This window comes from Sorex fumeus, unplaced genomic scaffold (assembly GCF_029834395.1).
Source record: "Sorex fumeus unplaced genomic scaffold, SorFum_2.1 ptg000151l, whole genome shotgun sequence".
Classification (NCBI taxonomy): Eukaryota; Metazoa; Chordata; class Mammalia; order Eulipotyphla; family Soricidae; genus Sorex; species Sorex fumeus.
In genome coordinates, this window is record NW_026606208.1 from 4,269,917 (window position 1) to 4,290,933 (window position 21,017).

Consider the following 21,017-nt stretch of genomic DNA (forward strand, 5'->3'; position numbering starts at 1 on the left):
TTCCTACCTGGAGTGGCCCAGTGCCAGTAACCTACTGCAGGAACAGGACGCATTTCTACAAAAAGCCTTTGGGTTCCGAGATTCGTTTCTGAGTCTCTGGGATCATGGCGCCTCCAATTATATAGCTGAGCCAGAGGTGGTTTATGGGTGTGTCTCCCACATACCTAACTTTTGGCCATTTACTTTCTTGGTATACTTTGCCCCCAATTTTTGGGGTCTGGCCAAAGGCACAGCAGCAATTTTGGGGTATCTGAAAATCTGATGCACCATCAGGCTGCTGATGTACGCGCCTCACGGGTACAGATTGACCTGCTGGTGGCACCATACCCCCTGTTGACCTTATTTTTTATTGCACCCACCCCCACGTCCCCACCTGGAATCGAACAGCAGGGTTGCAGGGATGATCTTGCGCCGCCCTGCTGTGCAAGAGACTCATGCTTCTCGTGGGAGCTTTTAAAGCCATGGATCCACCTTCCAGGCCTCTCCTCTCTGGGACCACAGCAGATCACCCTGGTGCATGTGCTATTACAGAGCTGTGAACTTGGAGGCCTATGTTGTCCAGGCAGTGCTTCAAACCACCATTCCTTCTCCCAAATCCTTCAATTCTCGATCTCTTTGGCCCATGGTGCTGCAGCTGAAGGAGCATGAGAGCTAGGGGTTATGTCCACACTGCCCAGTGATTTCCTGTAAATTAGCTTTGGTGATCCGGCTTTTCTGAAGTGCATTTATGGTCCCCAACTGGGTCTTCATGGTCCTCAGTTTGGATAGTTCTAGAGAAGTCATCCACTGAAAAAAAGAAAAACATAGCAATGATAGTAAATAAAATGGCATCTGTGTTTTCATCAAGCTATTGAAACTCATACTCGTATTTGAAAACATTTGCATAGTGGCACAAACACTAGAAATATTAGATAATCATAGAGAGATAGCATCCTTTTTTTCTTTTGGGGGGGGTGTGTCACACTCAGTGATGCCCAGGGGTTACTTCTGGCTCTGCACTCAGCAATAACTCCCGAGGGTGCTCTGGGGACCATATGAGATGCTGGATATCAACCAGAGTTGGCTGTGTGTGAAGCAAATGTCCTACCCTCTGTTCTATCACTCTGGCCTCAAAACAAGCATAATTGAATAATAATTCTTCTTTCAACTAAAGCCTTGTAAGACTAGGCAAACATACTTCCACTATTTTCTTATATACATAAGAATAGTGGAAATCTACTTAAATATCTAAATTTATTGTAAAAAAAGATTACATTGCATTAGGCTTCTTTTTATTCTTAACATATTTTGGAAATATTGATAAACATTCTTTTTAAAATTATACTTAAGAGCAGTACCTCATTCATAAAAGAGGAAGCAAGATTTAAACAATACTGCATTATTATACATTTTAAATTCTTTAAATTATTTAGAGTCATTATTTTTGAAATACTCTCAGTCTTGGTTTCTTATACGCACCTTTTAGGCTTTTTATGAAGAATGAGTATAGCTGTGGGACAAAGACACTGCTAAGATTCGCGGTGACTTTTGGGACTTAGAGTCACAACGGTTTTTTTGATCAAGATTTTAGCCCCACTCACGGGAATTTAAAAGAGAGTAGGCTCTTAGAACCACCAGAATTTGGTGTTGAATGCACATGACACAGAGGAGGTGAGAAGCAGGGTCTGTGGTTGATTTCGCGCCCACATGCACACTTTCCTGTTGAGTAAGGACAATGTACAGTAATTAAAGCACAAACCAAAGACCTCCTTGGACATCTACTACCAGTCTTCCAACATAGTTTTTCCAATTTATCCCTCTAGTGGTGATATATGAGTGCTCCAGTTACTCCATTTATTCTGCAGTACTTGTTATTATCACTTTCATCAACAGTAGTCACTCCAGAGGGTGTCTAGAGGTACCTTACTGTGGTCTTAATTCACATCTTCTAGGTGACTAATCACTGTCACTGTCACTGTCCTCCTGTTCTTCATCGATTTGCTCGAGCGGGCCCAGTAACTTCTCCATTGGAGACTTTGTTGTTACTGTGTTTGGCATATTGAATACGTCACAGGGAGCTTGCCAGGCTCTGCTGTTCGGGCGAGATACTCTCGGTAGCTTGCCAGGCTTTCCAAGAGGGGCGGAGGAATCGAACTCAGGTCAGCCATGTTGGCTGCGTGCAAGGCAAACACCCTACTGCTGTGCTATCGCTCCAGCCCAGGTGACTAATAATATTGAGAAATTTTTCACATATTTTTGGACATAGGATCTCTTCCTTTATGAGTTCCTGTTGAAATCTTTCATACAGTTTTCTACTTGGTTATCTTTGTATTACTAATTTTTCAAACCAGTTTGGATATTCTGAATAACAGTCTTTGTAAAAAAAATTTTGTAAATATCATCGAATAGCTGATGATATTTTTTTCTCTCTGAAACATGACCTTTTATAGTCAATCTTAATAATTTTTTTTGTTGATTTGTCTTTGGACCTGCCTGATGGTTCTCAGGGCTTCCTCTTGGCTTTGTGCTCAAGGATTATCCCTAATGGGGCTCAGGGGAACGTATGTGGTACCCGAGATCAAGCCTAGTTGCTGGTTGATAAGCAACTTACCTGCCATAATATTGCTCCAACCCTTTTTTTTAAAAATTTTTTTTTATTAGTGAAACACCATGAGGTACAGTTGCAGATTTACTATTTTTTGTGCTTGGGTTTCAATTATACAATGATCAGATACCCATCCCTCCACCAGTGCCCATTTTCCACCACCATGAATAATATCCCCCCCACCCCCATCCCCCATCCCCCCCTGCCTCTGTGGCAGGGCAATCCCCTGTGTTCTCTCTCTCGTTTTGACTCCAAACCTTTTCAATTCTTAACTTTAATGAAGTAAGTTTATCAATATTTTTCTTTAAAAATGTTTCTTTTAGTCCATCAAAATATTTTAAAATTATAAACCAATTTACTAAAGATATTCTCTCTGATATTATCTTTTAGACATTTTATTTTATTTATTTATTTATTTTTGTTTGGGGGCCACATGTAGCAATGCTCAGGGGTTACTCATGACTCTGAGCTCAGGAATCACTCCTGGCAGTGCTCTGGGCACCAAATGAGATGCCAGTGGTTGAATCTAGATTGCCTGAGTACAATCTACTCGCTGTGCTATCACTTCAGTCCTAAAGGACTCAAGCCAGTTTTTTTATCTTGGTTTTGAAACAGGGATCTTTTCGTGTTAGGCAAACGTGATGACCACCACACTACAGAAACTTGTGTGCTTTTTGAAGTTTTAGTGGTTTATCACTTCCCTCAAGACCTACAGTCTATCTGGAATTCATTTTTGTGAATGTTGTGAAGTATTCATTTTTAAAAATTTTTTATTAGTGAAACACCATGAGGTACAGTTGTAGATTTACAAATTTTTGTGCTTGGGTTTCGGTTATACAATGATCAAATACCCATCCCTCCACCAGTGCCCATTTCCCACCACCATGGATAATATCCCTCCCACCCCCCCCCCCCCCATCCCACCCTGCTTCTGTGGCAGGGCATTCCCCTGTGTTCTCTCTCTCCTTTTGGGTGTTGTGGTCTGCAAAAGAGGCATTGAGTGACAAACATGTTCAGTCCATAGTCTACTTTTAACATGCATCTTCCCTCCTGGGAGGATCCTCCAAACATCCTTTATTTGGTGCTCCCTTCTCTAGCTGAACTGCCCTTTCCCCTAGAATATCCAGCTGGCCTCTAAGCTATGGAGTAATCGTCCTGGTGCTGATCTCAGCTATTCTTGGGTATTAATCTCATATTTTGTTTACTTTATATTCCTCAGATGAATGTAATCTTTCTATGTCTATCCTCTCTTTCTGACTCATTTCGTTTAGCATGATACTTTCTATATTGTACCACTTGTATGTAAATTTCATGACTTCATCTTTTCTAAGAGCTACATAGTACTCCATTGTGTAGATGTACCAAAGTTTCTTTAACCAGTCTTCTGTTCTTGGGCACTCAGGTTTCTTCCAGTTTCTGGCTTTTGTAAAGAGTGCTGCAGTGAACAAACAAGTGCAGATGTCAGTGAAGTATTTATTTTTGAAGTTAACTTTCACTTAAAATATATATAAAGTAGAGCGCTTGTTGATTCAGAACCATTCTTTAAAAGAATTTCTTCCTTCCTGTCTACCCACTTTGCGATGCCTTGTTTTAAGTAAAGATCAAATGGCTGGGGCAGGGATCTGGCTTAAGGGGTCAAGCACATACCTTGCTTGTGTGACTCCCTGAGTTGGGTCCCCAACAGCCTCTTCACCACAACCAACTCTTCTGTTCTCTTCTAGTAATCTATTTGGCAATCATTGTGTTAATATTGTCCCTCTCTTACCCTATTTTGTCATTTGCTAATGTAGGGCTCAAGCTTTTTTATTTCTTTGCTTTAGGACCAAACCCGTCCTTGCTCAGGACTTCCATCTGACTCTGCACTTAGAGATCACTCCTGGTGGGACTCAGGGGATATATATACACAGGATTTCAGCAATCCAACATGGATTGGCCATGTGGAAGGCCAGCACTCTGCCCACTCTACTATGCCTCCAAACCTCAAACTTTACTTCTGTACTTTGAGATTGTTTGTTGGACTCTTTAATGTTCCTTGTAATATTCAGAATCAGTCTGTCAATCAAAAAATACAAGCACATTTAAACATTGTTGGACTCTGTTCAAAATAGAAAAAGTGATAATAGTAATAATGAAAGAAAAATGAGCATTTTAAAGTAATTGACATATTTACCATACTTAATTTTTGAATCCATAAACATTCACTTTCTAGAATTTCTTCTTTAGTCTTCTGTGATTTTTCAAACTCCTTTACAAATGTCATCAATATTTATAATTTGCTCAGTCAGCAGTGCAAATGTCAAGGCAGGAGGTGAGGTTTCCAGAACCACAGACAAGCCAAGTAGGAGCTGGACTTCTCAGTTCTACTCACTTTGTCCCTGAATCTTGAATCTCACACATCTGTGACCACAGAAGAAAACCTCCAGGAAGCCATTCCTTTTTCTTGCTTTTTGAGTCACACCCGGCGATGCACAGGGGTTACTCCTGGCTCTGCACTCAGGAATTACCCCTGGCGGTGCTCACGGGACCATATGGGATGCTGGGAATCGAACCCTGGTCGGCAGCATGCAAGGCAAATGCCCTACCCACTGTGCTATTGCTCCAGCAATCAAGAATGGCTTCCCATTCTTGATTGTTCTTGTTGCTGCCTCATCTTTTCCTCTACTTCCACCCTCTGGAACTCTCATTCTGCTTCTGTCTCTGCTTTTGGGTAATATTCAAGAGAATCCGATTCTTCTCCCACTCTCTCCCTCCCATCTCAGTAAAATGTCTTAATGCCATTCCTGTGAACACGCTATGGGGATGGGATGAGAATTAGATTTGGGGCTTTTAATTTTTTAAAATTTTAATCCCATTTGGGGCTGGAGCGATAGCACAGCGGGTAGGGCGTTCGCCTTGCACGCAGCCAACATGGCCGACCGAGTTCGATTCCTCCGCCCCTCTCGGAGAGCCCGGCAAGCTACCGAGAGTATTCGATATGCCAGACACAGTAACAACAAAGTCTCCAATGGAGACGTTACTGGGCCCGCTCGAGCAAATCGACGATCAACGGGAGGGCCTTTACCTTTTTTTAATCCCATTTAGTTAATTTGATTATTTATTGGGTGGAGGGTTTCCAAGTGATATTCAGGATATCAATGGGTATTTTGACATCTTGTGATTCTCTGCCAACCTGGCCTTTGGGCCAATGGAAGGAAGGGCCTGAGGATGTGATAATGCTTCTCACCTTCAGCTTAGGTCATTACTCGAGACCCCATTTGGTGCTGGGGCTCTCCAGGGACTCGTGGATTCCTCCAGAAATGCACCCAGGTGTGTTTGGGGAGGCAGGTGGTGCGAAGGGTTGAAGGAACAAGTGCATGCTTGGCACACCCTTTAGCAACTATATAATCTCTTGGTCCCATAGATTTGTGTTTTTTTTTAAGCTCCATCTTTTCTCAAAGCCTTGAAATTGTGTTACTCATCAATCCTTCAGAACATAGTGAGTCTTATATTAAAAAGACAGACAAACAATTCTTCCTTCTATTTCTCATGTGAAATTGAAATTCTTGAAGAAAGAACATGATTTCCGCCAAAATTATAGGGATACTCTGTTCTTGGGGAAAGTGAGGTTGGTGAGTGGATTACATGAAGAAATGATGTCAAGCAGCTCTGCACTAGTGGTAAGAACAGCTCTTGTTTGAGGGAGGCTGGATAGGGAGGAGATTGCTGAGATCTTCACTAAGCACTTGACGCCCTGAGGAAGGGCCGGGTCGAGAGTACTGAAGACACTCAGGAGGGGGAGCCCCAGCAGATAGTCAGAGAGTGAACCCGAGCTCCAGTCCAACAGAAACAGCCAGAGGAGGCGTCTACAGAGGGCAGAAATGCACGGATGAGTCCAGCTGATGCCTAGCCCCTGGAGGAAATGGGTAGAGGCTGGAAGTGGGCAAGGTCCATGTATGAAGTGTTTCTGACTAGCAGATAAAGAGGATAGAAAACATAGCAGTCTGTAGATTTGGAGAGCACTGACATTTGAATGAGATGGCATGAAAAAAAGACACATCTATGGCATGATTTCTTAAATCTAGGCTGATCCAGAGTTCTCATTCTCTGGTATCCATAGAGGCCCACATGTGGGGGCGTGGGTCTCAGGAAACTTTTCCTAAATAAGCAGAGTATGACCCTCTACCAGCACATTCCATTGTGCTGTGTGCACATTGTAGACTGATTTATCTGGTGCTAAACACAAGCACGCAGGCATCAAGAAAGATGAAAGCTGAGTGGCCCCTAACCTAGATACATGCAATTAAAGAATCTGAATTCTTTCTTTCTTTCTTTCTTTCTTTCTTTCTTTCTTTCTTTCTTTCTTTCTTTCTTTCTTCCTTCCTTTCTTCTTCTTCTTCTTCTTCTTCTTCTTCTTCTTCTTCTTCTTCTTCTTCTTCTTCTTCCTCTTCCTCTTCCTCTTCCTCTTCCTCTTCTTCTTCTTCTTCTTCTTCTTCTTCTTCTTCTTCTTCTTCTCCTTCTCCTTCTCCTTCTCCTTCTTTTTCTTCTTTTTCTCCTCCTTCCTCCTCCTCCCATATGGAGTATTGAGGACCTAACCCGGGTCACCCGTGTACAAGGCAAGTGTCTATACACTATATTGTATTGTTGCTCCGGAACCTTTTCTTTCCTTCTCTCTTGCTTTCCTTTTTACTTTTGTTTCTTTGTTCTTTCATTCTTTCCCTTCTCCTTACTCTCTCCCTTCCTATTTTCTTCCTTCCTTCCTTTCTTTCTTTCTTTCTTTCTTTCTTTCTTTCTTTCTCTCTTTTTTAAATTTGTGGTTGACTTTGTTCTGCAGAAACATAAGCATCTTATTATTTCAGTATAGAGACATGCTACCTCCACATTCTGTGGTTTCACAGCCGTGTTCCACTCTTTATATCAAAGGTGGAGAGACAAGCATCCTGTGAGCCAACCGAAATTTCATCTTCTCTACAGATGCTATTGCAAAGCAAAAACATAGCTTTTTTTTAGCATAACTTGGGACTGGCAAGTTAGTCAATCAGGCAGGGCATTTGCTTTTCACATGGCTGACCAAGTTTCATTCCCAGCATCCCATCTGGTTCCCTGAGCACCACCAGGAATAATTCCTGAGTATAGAGCCAGGAGTAACTGAAGTATTGCTAGGTGTGATCCAAAACAAAAAACACATAATTTGGGAAATTAATTTATGAAGGATGTTTGTAGTTAATAACAGTCAAAAGTATGACTTGTGGCACAACTTATTAAACACATATTTTCCAGCAGTTTACCAGAACTTTTACTGAGTATTAAATACCAAAGAGTGTAATGTTTTGTGATCAAGAAAATTGTAAGAGTGACGCAGAGTTATAATACAAAGCTATAAAAATATATACTAATATAAATATTAAAATCATAAAAGTAGAACATATAGTAAAATATTTGTTTCCAAGGGATTATGAGTTCTATTGCAGAATTTCGAGGAAGGACAGAAATCTGACATCTCAGCATGGCTGGGATCTTCCTGCAGAAAATGATAGAAGTATATCGCCAGGCAAGAGTGCTTCCTTCTGGGTTCGTGGTAATATGGAAAGTGATGAAACTTGAGGTAGACCTTAAGTAACAGGTGACATAAAAATAGAATCATATTCCGGGTGAAGTTTTTAAACTTCCTAGCTTCTCCAGGACTGTTATTGCTACAGAAGCTACATTTATTAGAAGCTTGCCATGTACTAAGGACTGTGTGTGTTGTCTACAATCCTATGAATTTATCTCCCTCCCTTTTTCAAATAAGAAAAGGAAAACATAGGCTGGACAGGTTGCCAAAGCTCCCCTGGATACCAGGGAGGAGTTGGAATTTTCTCACCGCACACCCAACGCGCCCTTCCTAGAAGGCCTGTCTTGGTGTTTGGTTCAGAAGATGCAGATTCTGCCGTGTAAGTGGACCATCAGCATTTCTTCAGAGTTGCACATTGCCTTTGTCATTGACAAAACCCACCCATATGTTGCAAGCTCTCCCTGCAATCTGGGATTTGTGTCATTTTGTGGTTCAGGGACACAATTGAACCCTAGGTGTCACTGCCTTAGGAATGGGTAAAACCTGGGCATTCCACCTTCATCCCAACGGAGGGCAGGATGGTGAGAGTTCCACATGTGAAGCTCGGCTCTCACGCCAATTCCCCCTGTCTGTTTTCCTGCTGGCTCTCATTCCTGACCCTTCAGGCCTTTTGCATCAAGATGCATGCGGTACAGATGCACCCAGGAGAGTTGCTTGAAGTTTTTTGCTTCTGGAGTCTGGATTTATTTCCTCATCAATAAGTAGCCAGATGAATGTCAGAGGCCAGATCTCTGCTGCCTGCTTCCTGCTAAGCAGGTGATGCCGCATGCCTTCCTGAGATGGACAGGGAAGGCCATTCGGTGGCCCTCTACTGTTGCGACCATGACTCTCCTCTGTGCAGTCTGGGTGGGAGGGGCTTTCCAGGCATCGCTGTTATTACTGCAGCTGCGACTGCTGTCACCAACCTCTCCCTTCAGGGCTGAGCCAATGGGAAGTGTGGGCAATTTTTCCTAACCTTGGCAGAGGTTGGAGAGGGGAGGAGTGATGAATCTTTCAACCGAGCCCCACAGTGAAGGCGACACCACTGCACTGGCGAGCGGTAAGTGCCATTCTTAAGCATGCTGGGTTTTCTAAAATTCTAGAAATTTTCAGGTTCCCGGGGATAGAAGGACAATCCCAGGAGCTTGAGGGGCCTGATCATTCATCTGCTTTCAAAGTAGTTTCACCACCAGCCTCTGATCCTGGCAGTCAGTTGCATCTTTGTTTGGTTTAAACCAGTCTATGCTCTATGGGGTTGCTCTGGAGACGTCTGTGGGGTGAGAACGACAGCAGGACCCTGTCTATCAGCTTGATCAACTTATTAGCTCTAGAAATTTTGACTTTATTTTTGATCTTATGCGAAAAATGCCTGCCCAATACTGAACAAACCTTGGAGTTTATAAAACAGAACTTACCCAACTAAATCCATGAGCTTGTCTCAGCTGGTCACCACAATAATACTGAATGTGGGACCTAGTGAATGAATGAATGTGTTTTGACAAGCTAGTCTTTTCTATTTTGTTTTAAAGCCAATGAATCCTGCCAGAAAGTTACAAACCAACCCTCAGGTTGCTAACAAACTAAAGACTACAATGTAATGAGGCTAATAATCCCTCAAAGAGTCTTCTCGGTATTTGGCACTCACACTTGATTTTGATTTTTACTATTATCAGGGACAATAGACAATTTTTTTCCACAATTGTGAGGAGGCTTGAGTGGTTATTTTGTTTGTTTCTTTGTCATATGAGGAATTTTTGAAAATTGGACACATTTATTTCAGAACAAGAGATTTTCCAAAGTGTCTAGAGCTGGGCACAGCTGAGCTTGAATAATCCTGTTGATAATCCTCTTCTAAAGTGATTCATAGCTGGGATATCTTGGCTTAAATATTTGCACTTATTAAATATGCGCTAAGAAGAGTGCTTCTCCATGGGATCTTCTTATAGTGCATGACTCAGGGGAGAGGAAGGAAAAGAACTATTGGTAGTTGAGGGACCTCAACTCCTGAAGTGGTCAGGACAGAGATGGTAGCAGTTGGAATCCTTGCATTTAATCATAATAGTATCCAGAAGGAAATCAGTCACGGTCATGGTCACGGTCCTCCTGTTGTTCATCGATTTGCTCAAGCGGGCCCAGTAACGTCTCCATCATGAGACTTGTTGTTACCGTGTTTGGCATATCGAGTATGTCACGGGTAGCTTGCCAGGCTCTGCCGTGCGGGAGAGATACTCTTGGTAGCTTGCCGGACTCTTCGAGAGGGGCGGAGGAATCGAACTCGAGTCGGCCATGTTGGCTGCATGCAAGGCAAACACCCTACCGCTGTGCTACCGAGAGTATTCAATATGCCAAACACAGTAACAAGAAGTCTCACAATGGAGACATTACTGGGCCCACTCGAGCAAATCGATGAGCAACGGGAGGACAGTGTTTGACAGTGACAGTATCCAGAAGATTTTTTGCTAAAGTCTGGGGTAGGGTGTGTAATGCTCACATATGGGTAAGAGATATTGGTATTTATATTTATACACATAGTTGCATGGTAGAGGTTAGGCATAGTTATAATGGAAGTCTTTAAAAGGACATATATAGTCTGTTTTCTTTGGAAATATATGCAGGGTGAAATGAGAAAAAAAATGAGTTTCATACCAGAGAAAGGTAAAGCTTCACCCATCTTTACTACATGGGTTTGCTACAAAGCAAACATTTTTTTTCTCCTTTATTCTTTGTGAATTACTCAGGTTAGATTTTCCTGTGTGTAGCCGGTCATCTGGCCAGGAGTAGTGTTGACTAGAATATAGCTCAAAGCTACCAAGTGAGATTCACACACATAAGTCAGAAGTCTTAGAGTGATCCTCAGAGGAAGAAAGACAGTTTGGGGTGATGGTAGTGATTGGGGTAGTTGAACGAAAGGGTGAAAAGAGAAGGACAGTATATTAAATTCTCTGCCACAGCCCTTCTTTCCAGACCATAAACCTTGCCCAACTCTTTCTTCTATTACACACACATGGATAGTCATTTCCATTCAAAGACCCTCTGTGACTTCTCCACTCCCCAAACATCCTCAACCACCACAGTGCTCATTGCGTAGTATAATTTTCAAACTTAGTTTACATGATGGATATTTGTTGGGGGGGGCAGTGAAATATCTTAATAATTTATGGAACCCCATTGAGCTTTTTCTGAGCTGTTGAATTGACCTGTGTTTCAACATGTACTTTGAGGCTTTCATCTTTTCTCCCTAGGCCTAAAAAAGATAAAAAAAACAAAACAAAAAATTGTTTTCTCATGATTTCTTTTCTTCTGTTTTTATCTTGTTTTCAATTTTTTCCTCCCTCCTCGGAGACATCAATAAAAAAAATTGGAGTAAGTGGAGGCATGTATTGGAGATGAGAATTGAATAAGATGTGGATGATAGCATTTCTTCCTAGGAATCCACTTGGTTTGCAATTAGCTTGTGCTCATGAGGGACAGTGAAGTCTGAGAGTGAGCTGAGCAAATTCACTTTGCATTGGAATAATTTTGAAATAGTGAGTTAGAGAGACAAATAGATTTTCATCTTAAATAACATTTATAATCCCCCATTCAGCTATTAATAAGAATTGAGAAGGATAACTTTATGAGAAAAAAGTATGAAGTTCTCTATGTAAGGTATTATAATGGCATCACAATATCTTATTAGAGATTTTGAACATACCTTCAAAATTTATAAGAAACAAGACATTTTTCTTTTTTTTCCTAGTTCTAAACCTTTTAATTTTTTAAGTTGAATCACTGAAAAGTTGTTCATGATTAGTTTGCGGTCATAAAATGTTCCAACACCCGTCCCTTCATCGGTGTACATTTCCCATCATCGATGTCTCTAGTTTCTCTCCTGTTCCTCCACCTCCCCCCCCCCCCCCCCCCCGCCGTCCGCCCAGCAAAGCCTGTCTCTATGGCAGGAACTTTTCTTCTCTCTCTCTCTCTCTCTCTCTCTCTCTCTCTCTCTCTCTTTCCTTTTGTGCATTGTTTTTTGCAATACAGTTACTAATAGGTCATCATGTTTGTCTCTTTTCCTACTTTCAGCACTCAGTTCTTGTCCAGAGGTTTCACTTACTTATTGCACCAATAGCCTAAATATTTGGCAGGCTAATTTCTTGGTGAACTTGGTCCTGAGATAACAGACTCCGGTCAAAGGCATGACAGCAATTTTGAAGTGTGAAAGTCAACGGGCTGCTGGGGCTTTGTTTGGGTGGGCACTGGGCTGATCCCGCCCTCCCACTCTGGGGTGCCCTGAACATCTCAGCCATAAGCAGGTGTCCAAATACTTTTGGCGACTCTTGATCTCTTTTGAAATTTATTTATGAATCTCTGGAGCAGGTCTGGTGGATGAGATTACATAGCAGCTCCGAAGGTGATTCATGGGCATGTCTGTGGGGCTTCTAGAGGGTGGGAGGGGGAGGTAGCTTATCCTCACATGGAGAAGGCCCAGAGATTTCAGTCACAAAGACCCACATACCTAAATTTGTGGCAGGTTAATTTCTTGCTGAAGTCTGTCCTGAGATGATGGAGTCTGACCAGAAGAATGACCACGATTTTGGAGTATGGAAGCATGCAGCTGCTAGCGCTATGTTAGGGTGGGCACTGGGATGACCTGCTCCACGCTGGGTTATCGCAAATGTCTCAGTCATGTTTGGCTGTCTAAAGGCTTTAGGAAGCTGCTGATCTCTTTTGAGATTTATTTATGAGTCTTTGGAGCAAGGCTGGTAAATGAGCTTACCTGGAGGCATCGGAAGTGGTTTGTCATCCGTCCCATGTTGCTCTCAGCCCTGACAAGCAGGGGCAGACTCTTCAGGTGCTCCATGGAGCTGGTGCCCTTGGCCTCCCTCTGTCTGTTCTTGTTGACCATGTCCACCTTCACTGGCCACCAAGTGTCAGTCATTGGTCATCATCTGGCCCCTTAGGAAGGAGTTGCCTGGGAAGGGGGCTGTCGTGGATGGGAGAACACTGGCACGCAGAGGAGCTCTTTGGGCTCATGGCCAAAAGAGGCTGCCCGCATGGTCCAGTCCTGAGGCCCCCACCTCACCTCACATCTGCCTCGCTGCTTCTGCGCTATTGTCAGTGCCCTGGGAGCTCAATCAAGCCCTGCCCCACCATCGGTCCTTGGGGGTCTCTCTTCGTTCCCTGACTCCTGCCTCTGCCCAACCCGTGAAGCCGCTTCTGAACTGCTGCCCTTTCTCAGGCTGTCGCCTCCTCCTCCTCAGGTGACCAGCTACTCAAGTTGCCCCCTCCTCAGGCCTTCGCCTCTGTTGCACCCTCCTCAGGCTGCCTCCTCTTCAGGCTGTCCCCTCCTCAGACCTAGCTCCCTCCTCAGGCCTCAGCCCCCTCCTCAGGCCTCAGCCCCCTCCTCAGTCTGCAGCCCCCTCCTCAGGCCACCACCTCCTCAGGCCGCTGATGCCATGTTTTCCTCAAAATGTGTTCTTCTTAACGCACACGGATATTTTGTAGTAAGGACAAGCCTTTGGGGACACACAATCCAGAAGTGTTTTCATATGTGTCGTTACCTCGTTCCATCTCAGATTATAAACTCTGTGTGTACTAGTGCCCATAAAATCATTACTCTGTGTGGAATGTGTCAGCAAATTGGATGGGAATGCTTTCCTGTCTGTCGTCTGGTGACTGGCCACTCATGGCCAGGGCACGTGGAAATCTGGCAATGACTGAGAATCTTTCTCAAATCCACAGAAAGATTCAGAGATAACGCTATTATTATGGGACTCCAGCCAGGTATCATAAAAAGGTTCCATAAGGACAAACAGCCATTCACTACACAGGGATCTCTACTGGGTTGAGATCAGAGGGGAGTGCAGATGTAGGCTCCAGTCTGAATGCTCAGGAGCTTTCTGAGGAGCTGATGAAGGAGATCTGTCTGATTGGAAGGGACTGGTGAACCAGGGTAACGAAATCCAGGTTCTGGGGGCTTCTTCCCCTAGTCTTGTTCTGCATTTTTGGTTCTATCATTTGTTTCCAAAGTTCTGGGGTCGTTTTCCTTCATTTTTACCCCTTCCTCCCTCCCTCCCTCCCTCCCTCCCTCCCTCCCTCCCTTCCTTCCTTCCTTCCTTCCTCCCTCCCTCCCTTCCTTCCTTCCTTCCTTCCTTCCTTCCTTCCTTCCTTCCTTCCTTCCATTCCCTGATGTAATGGAAAATTTACAAGCTTCTCATTTATTTGAAATTAACATTGTAGTGATTAGAAAACATTTTTTTCCACTGTGAATTGCAAATAAATGAGAATCATCATTTTGGAAATTTCTGTTCCATTTTAAGAGTTAATACTACAGAAAGTTGATTTTGTCTTGAAATTGTAGTCACAAAGAGCATTTGGATTCTGGATCTTCTGATTTTTATGAAGTCAAAGCATTAGGTGTGATATCACTTCCATTTAATACAACAAGTTGACTAAAGAAAAAGCAATGAAATTATTTAAAATCTCAATTTTCAGTCATAACATAGAAAAATAATAATGGATAGTGATAATATCAATATTTAAGGGACTTAAGAGAGGTTAATTTGATGTTCTAGATATAATGTACATATGTACACATTATACATATATACACATATGCAAATGTGTATATATGTCACGGTCACAGTCATGGTCCTCCCGTTATTCATCGATTTGCTCGAGCGGGCCTAGTAACGTTTCCATCGTGAGACATCTTGTTACTTTGTTTGGCATGGGGAGCTTGCCAGGCTTTGCTGTGCGAGTGAGATACTCTCGGTAGCTTGCCAGGCTTATATTATATAATATACTATATATATATGTATACATAAAAGTCAGATATAGGTTGTCAAGATTCAATGATGTGCTTTCCCAAAGCCTTTATCCTTTCTTTGACCTTCAGAGTGCCATTAAGTCTTTGGGAAAGGAATTGGCAAACTTAAGCTCCCAGTTCAAATCTAGTTCACCCCCTCTTGTCTTATTAGAACAGAGACATACCCATTTTTAAAAATGTATTTGTTATGTGTAGTGTTAAGCTACAACTGAATAATTGTGTTGTGACAGATGGTCAAAGGCTCCCCTCCCCCCTTCCTCACTTCCCCACCAAATATTTGCTTTTAGGTTATTTACAGAGAAAGCTTGCATCATTTACCCTTGAGTGTTTCTGGAAAACCAATTCTCTTAGCTGCTACAAGGCATGTCTGACTCTCTGGGCAGAAGAATAGAAAACTTCTTCCTTCAACTTCACAGTCCCTAGTCTTCTTTTTGTGTAATTTTTAGTTTCTGAGGGATCCTATTCTTCCTTGTTTGTTCATCCCTAACTTGCTCCCTCAGTACTGAGGAGCTTTACTAGGAGGGTGTGTTGGCCTCATATTCTAATAAGTGTTTCTTCATACCTGGTGTTCCTGTTACAGCGCTGCCACATTCTCTCATCACTAGACACCTTATCGCTGTCTCTGCCTCTAACCTTCTCTGTGTCTGCCTGCCTCTCTCAATCACACACGCACACACTCATTGCCTCTATCCCTCTGCACAGCTGCCATTGCTATATGTAATAGGCAACAAAGTATACTCAGAAGGACCTAAAGTTATTCATAAATGTAAAGCCATAGAGCTTCTTTGAGTACCGCCATGATGTCTCCTAATAGACTGGCTACACTTGGAGTCAGACACTGCTTACAACAATTGATCATTTTCCTTTTCTTGGATATTTATGTACTTTCTGGCTGGTGAAAGTGTCACGTAGGGCTTAAGTTTTATAGTGAACAATTTGGATTGTCTAGAGAAGATCAGTTGGCTTAAAGTGAATCAAAAAAGGTCATGCCTGCCTTGGTTATATATTTTCCCTGTTTCAATGAAGCCATAAGAGAGCTTATTTGTACCCAGAAGCTGGTTCTGAAGAGCAAGGACTGGTTCGTTATTACCTAGTCCTGGATCTGAGCCTTGGGAAGAGATAGAGCATTGGACTGCTGACAGATACCTCAGGGCCACTCGTAGGAAAACAGTTCTTCAAAGTCTGGGTCTCCACCAGTCCCCCACTATTATCTCATTATCTGGGTTTTAAGTCTACAAAATCTAAAACTTGAAAGAAAACGTTCATAAGTTCATTCCTTCCTAAGTGTCTTATCCTCTCCTGAAGAGGAACAAGCACTTACAAACTACAGCTTCCTGTTTTTTGGGGGGAAATATTATTTTCAAAAGCATCCTTAATGCTGAAGAATGCATAAGAGAAGAGTAGGAACTGTGTTGTTTGAATGGCAGCGAAAGCCCTACATGTTTAAAAATTTCAAATTTCAAAAATTTCACTGTTGAAAGTTGAGTGAACCTATGATGGAGTGTGAACTTACTTCTTTAACAGTAGCTATCAAGGATCACTGCTCATGATCTCCTGAAAGGATTGAAATCGATCATCTGCATGGGTGTGTAACGCAATACTTGTCCTTACTATTAGGTGTGCTTCAAAACCTATTGTATTCCAAAATTGTCTGTTCTAATTTATTCTATCATCTGCTATCATATTGTAGTGTACCTCAAGTTTTTTTTTAAGTTGGCATCATCATTTACATTGGAAGCATGCTCCTGGTAGCTGCCGATTCTAGCGTGTTGACGCTAACAGAGGAGCATTGTCCATCTCCCTTTACACGGTGAACAGGGACAGAAACAAGGACATTCAGCTTCTCTGAAGCACTCATTTTAAAAATAAATTTTAATGAGGTACATTTGTTTTCATTCCGGTGTATGCTTCCAGAGTGTTTTTTCCATGCTTTCCCTCAAATAAGTTACACCATGCCAGTCACCAATGTTTCTAAACTTCAGCCACCATTTCTTGGACCCTCTATCTCTTCGTGGCACTAGTGATCCCACTCATCCCAGACACCTGCAGTTCTGTGGTCCAAACCATTGGTTAGATTCAGTTAAATTTTGTCTACTTCCTTGCTTGGGTTCTTTATATCCAAATTATTGGGCTTTCTCTTTCTGATTTATTTTGCTTAGTACTTTTGTTTAGCACGATCCTTCCCTGTCATTGCAAACAGCAAAATTTCACTGTAATTCAGTAGCGTTCCACAGACACACATAATTTTTCCCCCTTGTACCAGTACTTACTTTAAAATCTGGCTTTCTTTTTATTTAATGACTTACCTTTCCTTTTTCTTTCTTCTTCTCCCTTTTTTTCCCTTCTTCTGTCTCACTCCACTGGTCATTTAAAGAATGGCCATCATCCCTACCTCACCACAACCATTTGTTTATGGAGCTCTGGTGACTTTTCTGTCCCACTAGACTAGACCAATTCCAGCTCACATTCTTTCACCTGTTCAAGTTTCTCTGAGAAATATTTCCTGCTTTCTCTAGTACAATAATGTGTTGGCTAATGACCAGAATATGCTGTGAGAAATGCATCATTGTGTAATCATTGTAGAGTACTTACACAACCAATACGGTGTTGTCTACTACTCATCTAGGATGTAGGGTATAGCCTTTTGGGAACACAATTAGATCTGAATTCCATAGTCACTCAAAGACAAGAGATGTGAGGACTTCACTCAAGCAACTCTATTTATCACTTGTTTAATAGCACCTCTCGTTAGCGCTTCTCATCCTTTCTGAAATTGCATAAAAATCATTTCTCTAGCGGGACTATGAACTCACAGAGGGTAGAGTCCTTATGATATGTCCTTATAAATGGCACAATGCACAGAACCTACTTTGATAAAAATTTGTTGAGTGGATACACAAAGGAGACTGTTACTGTCACTGTCCTCCCATTGTTCATCAATTTGCTCTAGTGGGCCCAGTATTATCTTCACTGTGAGACTTGTTACTGTGTTTGGCATATCGAACACGTCAAGGGTAGCTTGCCAGGCTTTGCCATGGGGGCAAGATACTCTCCGTAGCTTGCTTGGCTCTCTGAGAGAGGGGAGGAACCGAACCCGGGTTAGCCGCGTGCAAGGCAAATGCCCTACTGCTGTGCTATTGCTCTAGCCCAGACGAAGGAGACTACTGACAGGAAAAGAAGAAAAGTCAACACAAGAAGGATTTTAAAGGTCAGAGTTACTAAAACAAATTCTATTGTAGTTAATATTCTTCTTTGACTTTGGGTACAATGCCTCATAAATTTACCTCTGAATTGACAGTGTTGTTTTCTTCTTATCTTTAATGATATTGTCTCTGTATTCTGTCTTGGCCCAGACATCCCACTAATGTTGAGTTTGATTTATAGATTGCTATGTGTATTAGTATGTGTGTTGGGTGCTAGGAAATTCTGTGTCTTACTAGACATGCTTAATGGCTAAACAAAATAGGAAGAGATTTTGTATAACACACACACACACACACACACACACACACACACACACACAAGATCTTGGCTTAAAGCATATTGACACACGTGTTCCAAAGAGCAGATTTGTAAGATATTCACTGGCATGTTTTAAACTGCATTTCTTGGCTGTCTTAGACAGTTTGTGTGATAGTTGGTACATGCAAACCAACAATTAACCTAATTTTTTAGCAGATCAAATATCAAAGAGAGAGAATTTTCCCTTTTATTTTTTTGGCCACAGCTGGCAATGTTCTGGTATGTTTCTGGCTCTGTTCTCAAGGATCACTCCTCGCTGGCTCAGAGGACTACTGGGGCACAAGGGATGAACCTGTGTTGGCCACGTGCAAGGCAAATGTCCTACTTGCTGTACCATTTCTTGGGACCCCAGGATTATCCCTTTTAATGACAAGTACATTTCAAATGTGATATTGAGTTAATTGGGTTAATCCTCTAACTATAGATTGTGATGCATCGAATAAGAATTCAGTTAAAATGTAACCATTATAAGACTGATGAATTTTAGTTAACTCAGTCTGGGACAAGGTATTTTTTAGAATACTCACCCACTAAGAACCCCTTTATTTCTGTAATTTAGTTTCTTGTAGAACTATTTTTAGTGTCTGCTCTGTAAGAATAGAAGTTATAATAGTGATACAATAGACATATTCATGGAACCTGAATTATAAAAGGAGGCACAGTGAAAATCATTTGTATATAGTTCATTCCAAATACTCCTGAATATAAAGGAAGGTTTTAGGAGGGAGATAGAACCTTCTTTTTAAACGAGGCTTTGGAAAAAGTTTGCTTTGAAAAAGTTTGCTAGTACAAAATATGTTAATATTTTGATCTTCACTCTGGATGATGAAACCTGTAAGATGTCTCACTCTTTTGAATATGTGTAAGAACATGATACAGCAGCTTAGGGAGTGTATTAGGTTCTTAGGAATGGCATAACAAATTCCCAGACACTCTGTGGCTTCAAGCAGCACAAATATGTCCTTTCAGTATAGAAGGTGAGAATCCTGAAGTCAGGATTATTGGCCAACGCCCCCTCTGAAGGTGCCAAGGAGATTTTTTACCTGTGTCTTTCAACCTCTGGTAACTCAACTTCCTGGCCTTGTAGATACATCATGTTATTCCAATATTTGCCTTCCTCGCGTCCTTCCCTGTGTCTGTGTGAAATCTCTCTTTTAAAGATGTCAGTCATTGGATTTAGAATCCACCAGAAAAATTAAGGATGATCCTATCCCAAGACATCCAATTTAATTCAAGCTGCAATGACCTATTTTTTCCTTTTTTAAATTAAACTCATATTAACTGAGACTCATATATATATCTGTACATATATATGTACATACATATATATTTGTATATATACATTTAATACCTGTACTAGAGTGGGAAAATAGTGGGCAATGGCACAGCCAGATCATATAGTGCGAATAGGCAGGGTCATATTTTATGCTGGAGGAGGAATTGGTCACACTTCACAATGGGTTGTATAGTATGGGTTGGAAAAGTCAGATGCTGTTCTTGAATTTTATACTTGAAAAAATATGGAAGATTGACTGGGGGAAGTTCCATTGATGGAGAAAGGATAGGTGGTGGGGAAAGGAGGTATGGCGAAGTTATCATTAGGGCAGGTTTTAAAATAAGAAGTTTGAGATACTTGTGAGATGGCAAGTGATCTCTAGAAATCAGAAGTTCAAGGAAAGGTAAGGTCTGAAGAGAAATCTGAGATCCTCAGTGCTGGGAGGTCTTGGAAGTACTTGCAATGGGTACATTATTTTGAAATGTGACTGGAAAAGAAAGAAGAATTGACAATGAGCCCAGGAAGAGAATGGGAAGTCATGGAGAAGGCAGAAGGTGTGGTACAGGATCCTCAGAGAGGACTTTGACAGTGGGACTGGGGAAGGGCAGTAGAAGAGACACTGAACGCGAGTGTTGTGGTTTTGAGCGTTTGTTCTTTTTACAAGTGAGTGCTACGAACACTCTTAGATTTAAAATACTGCTGTAAAGTAAGGTGATTTACTTTTATCCTTTCCAAGCACAAATATTTAAGAGGAGGATTAACTAATGATTCAATTTCACTATTGTAGTACTGTCCTCCCATTGTTCATCGATTTGCTTGAGCGGGCAGCAGTAACACCTCACAACAAATTGTGAGACTTGTTGTTACTGTTTTTGGCATATCGAATACATCACGGGTAGCTTGCCAGACTTTGCCATGTGGGCAGTTACTCTTGGTAGCTTGCCGGGCTCTCCAAGAGGGGCAGAGGAATTGAACCCGGGTCAGCCACGTGCAAGGCAAATGCCCTGCGCAGGTACTGCTGTGCTATCACTCCAGCCCAATTTCACTACATTACAGATTTATTTTTTTCTCAGTCATCTCCAATTGGAGCGCAACACAAGTTATTTAAATGCAATGACAGAACAATATTCTTTAAAATTTTTTTAAATTTTCCCTTTCTTTCCATGTTGCTGTTGTTGCTGCCATGATTGGGGTCATACCCTTGCAGTGCTCACTCACATACTCATGGTTGTGTTGTGCTGGGGATGGTTGACGTTTG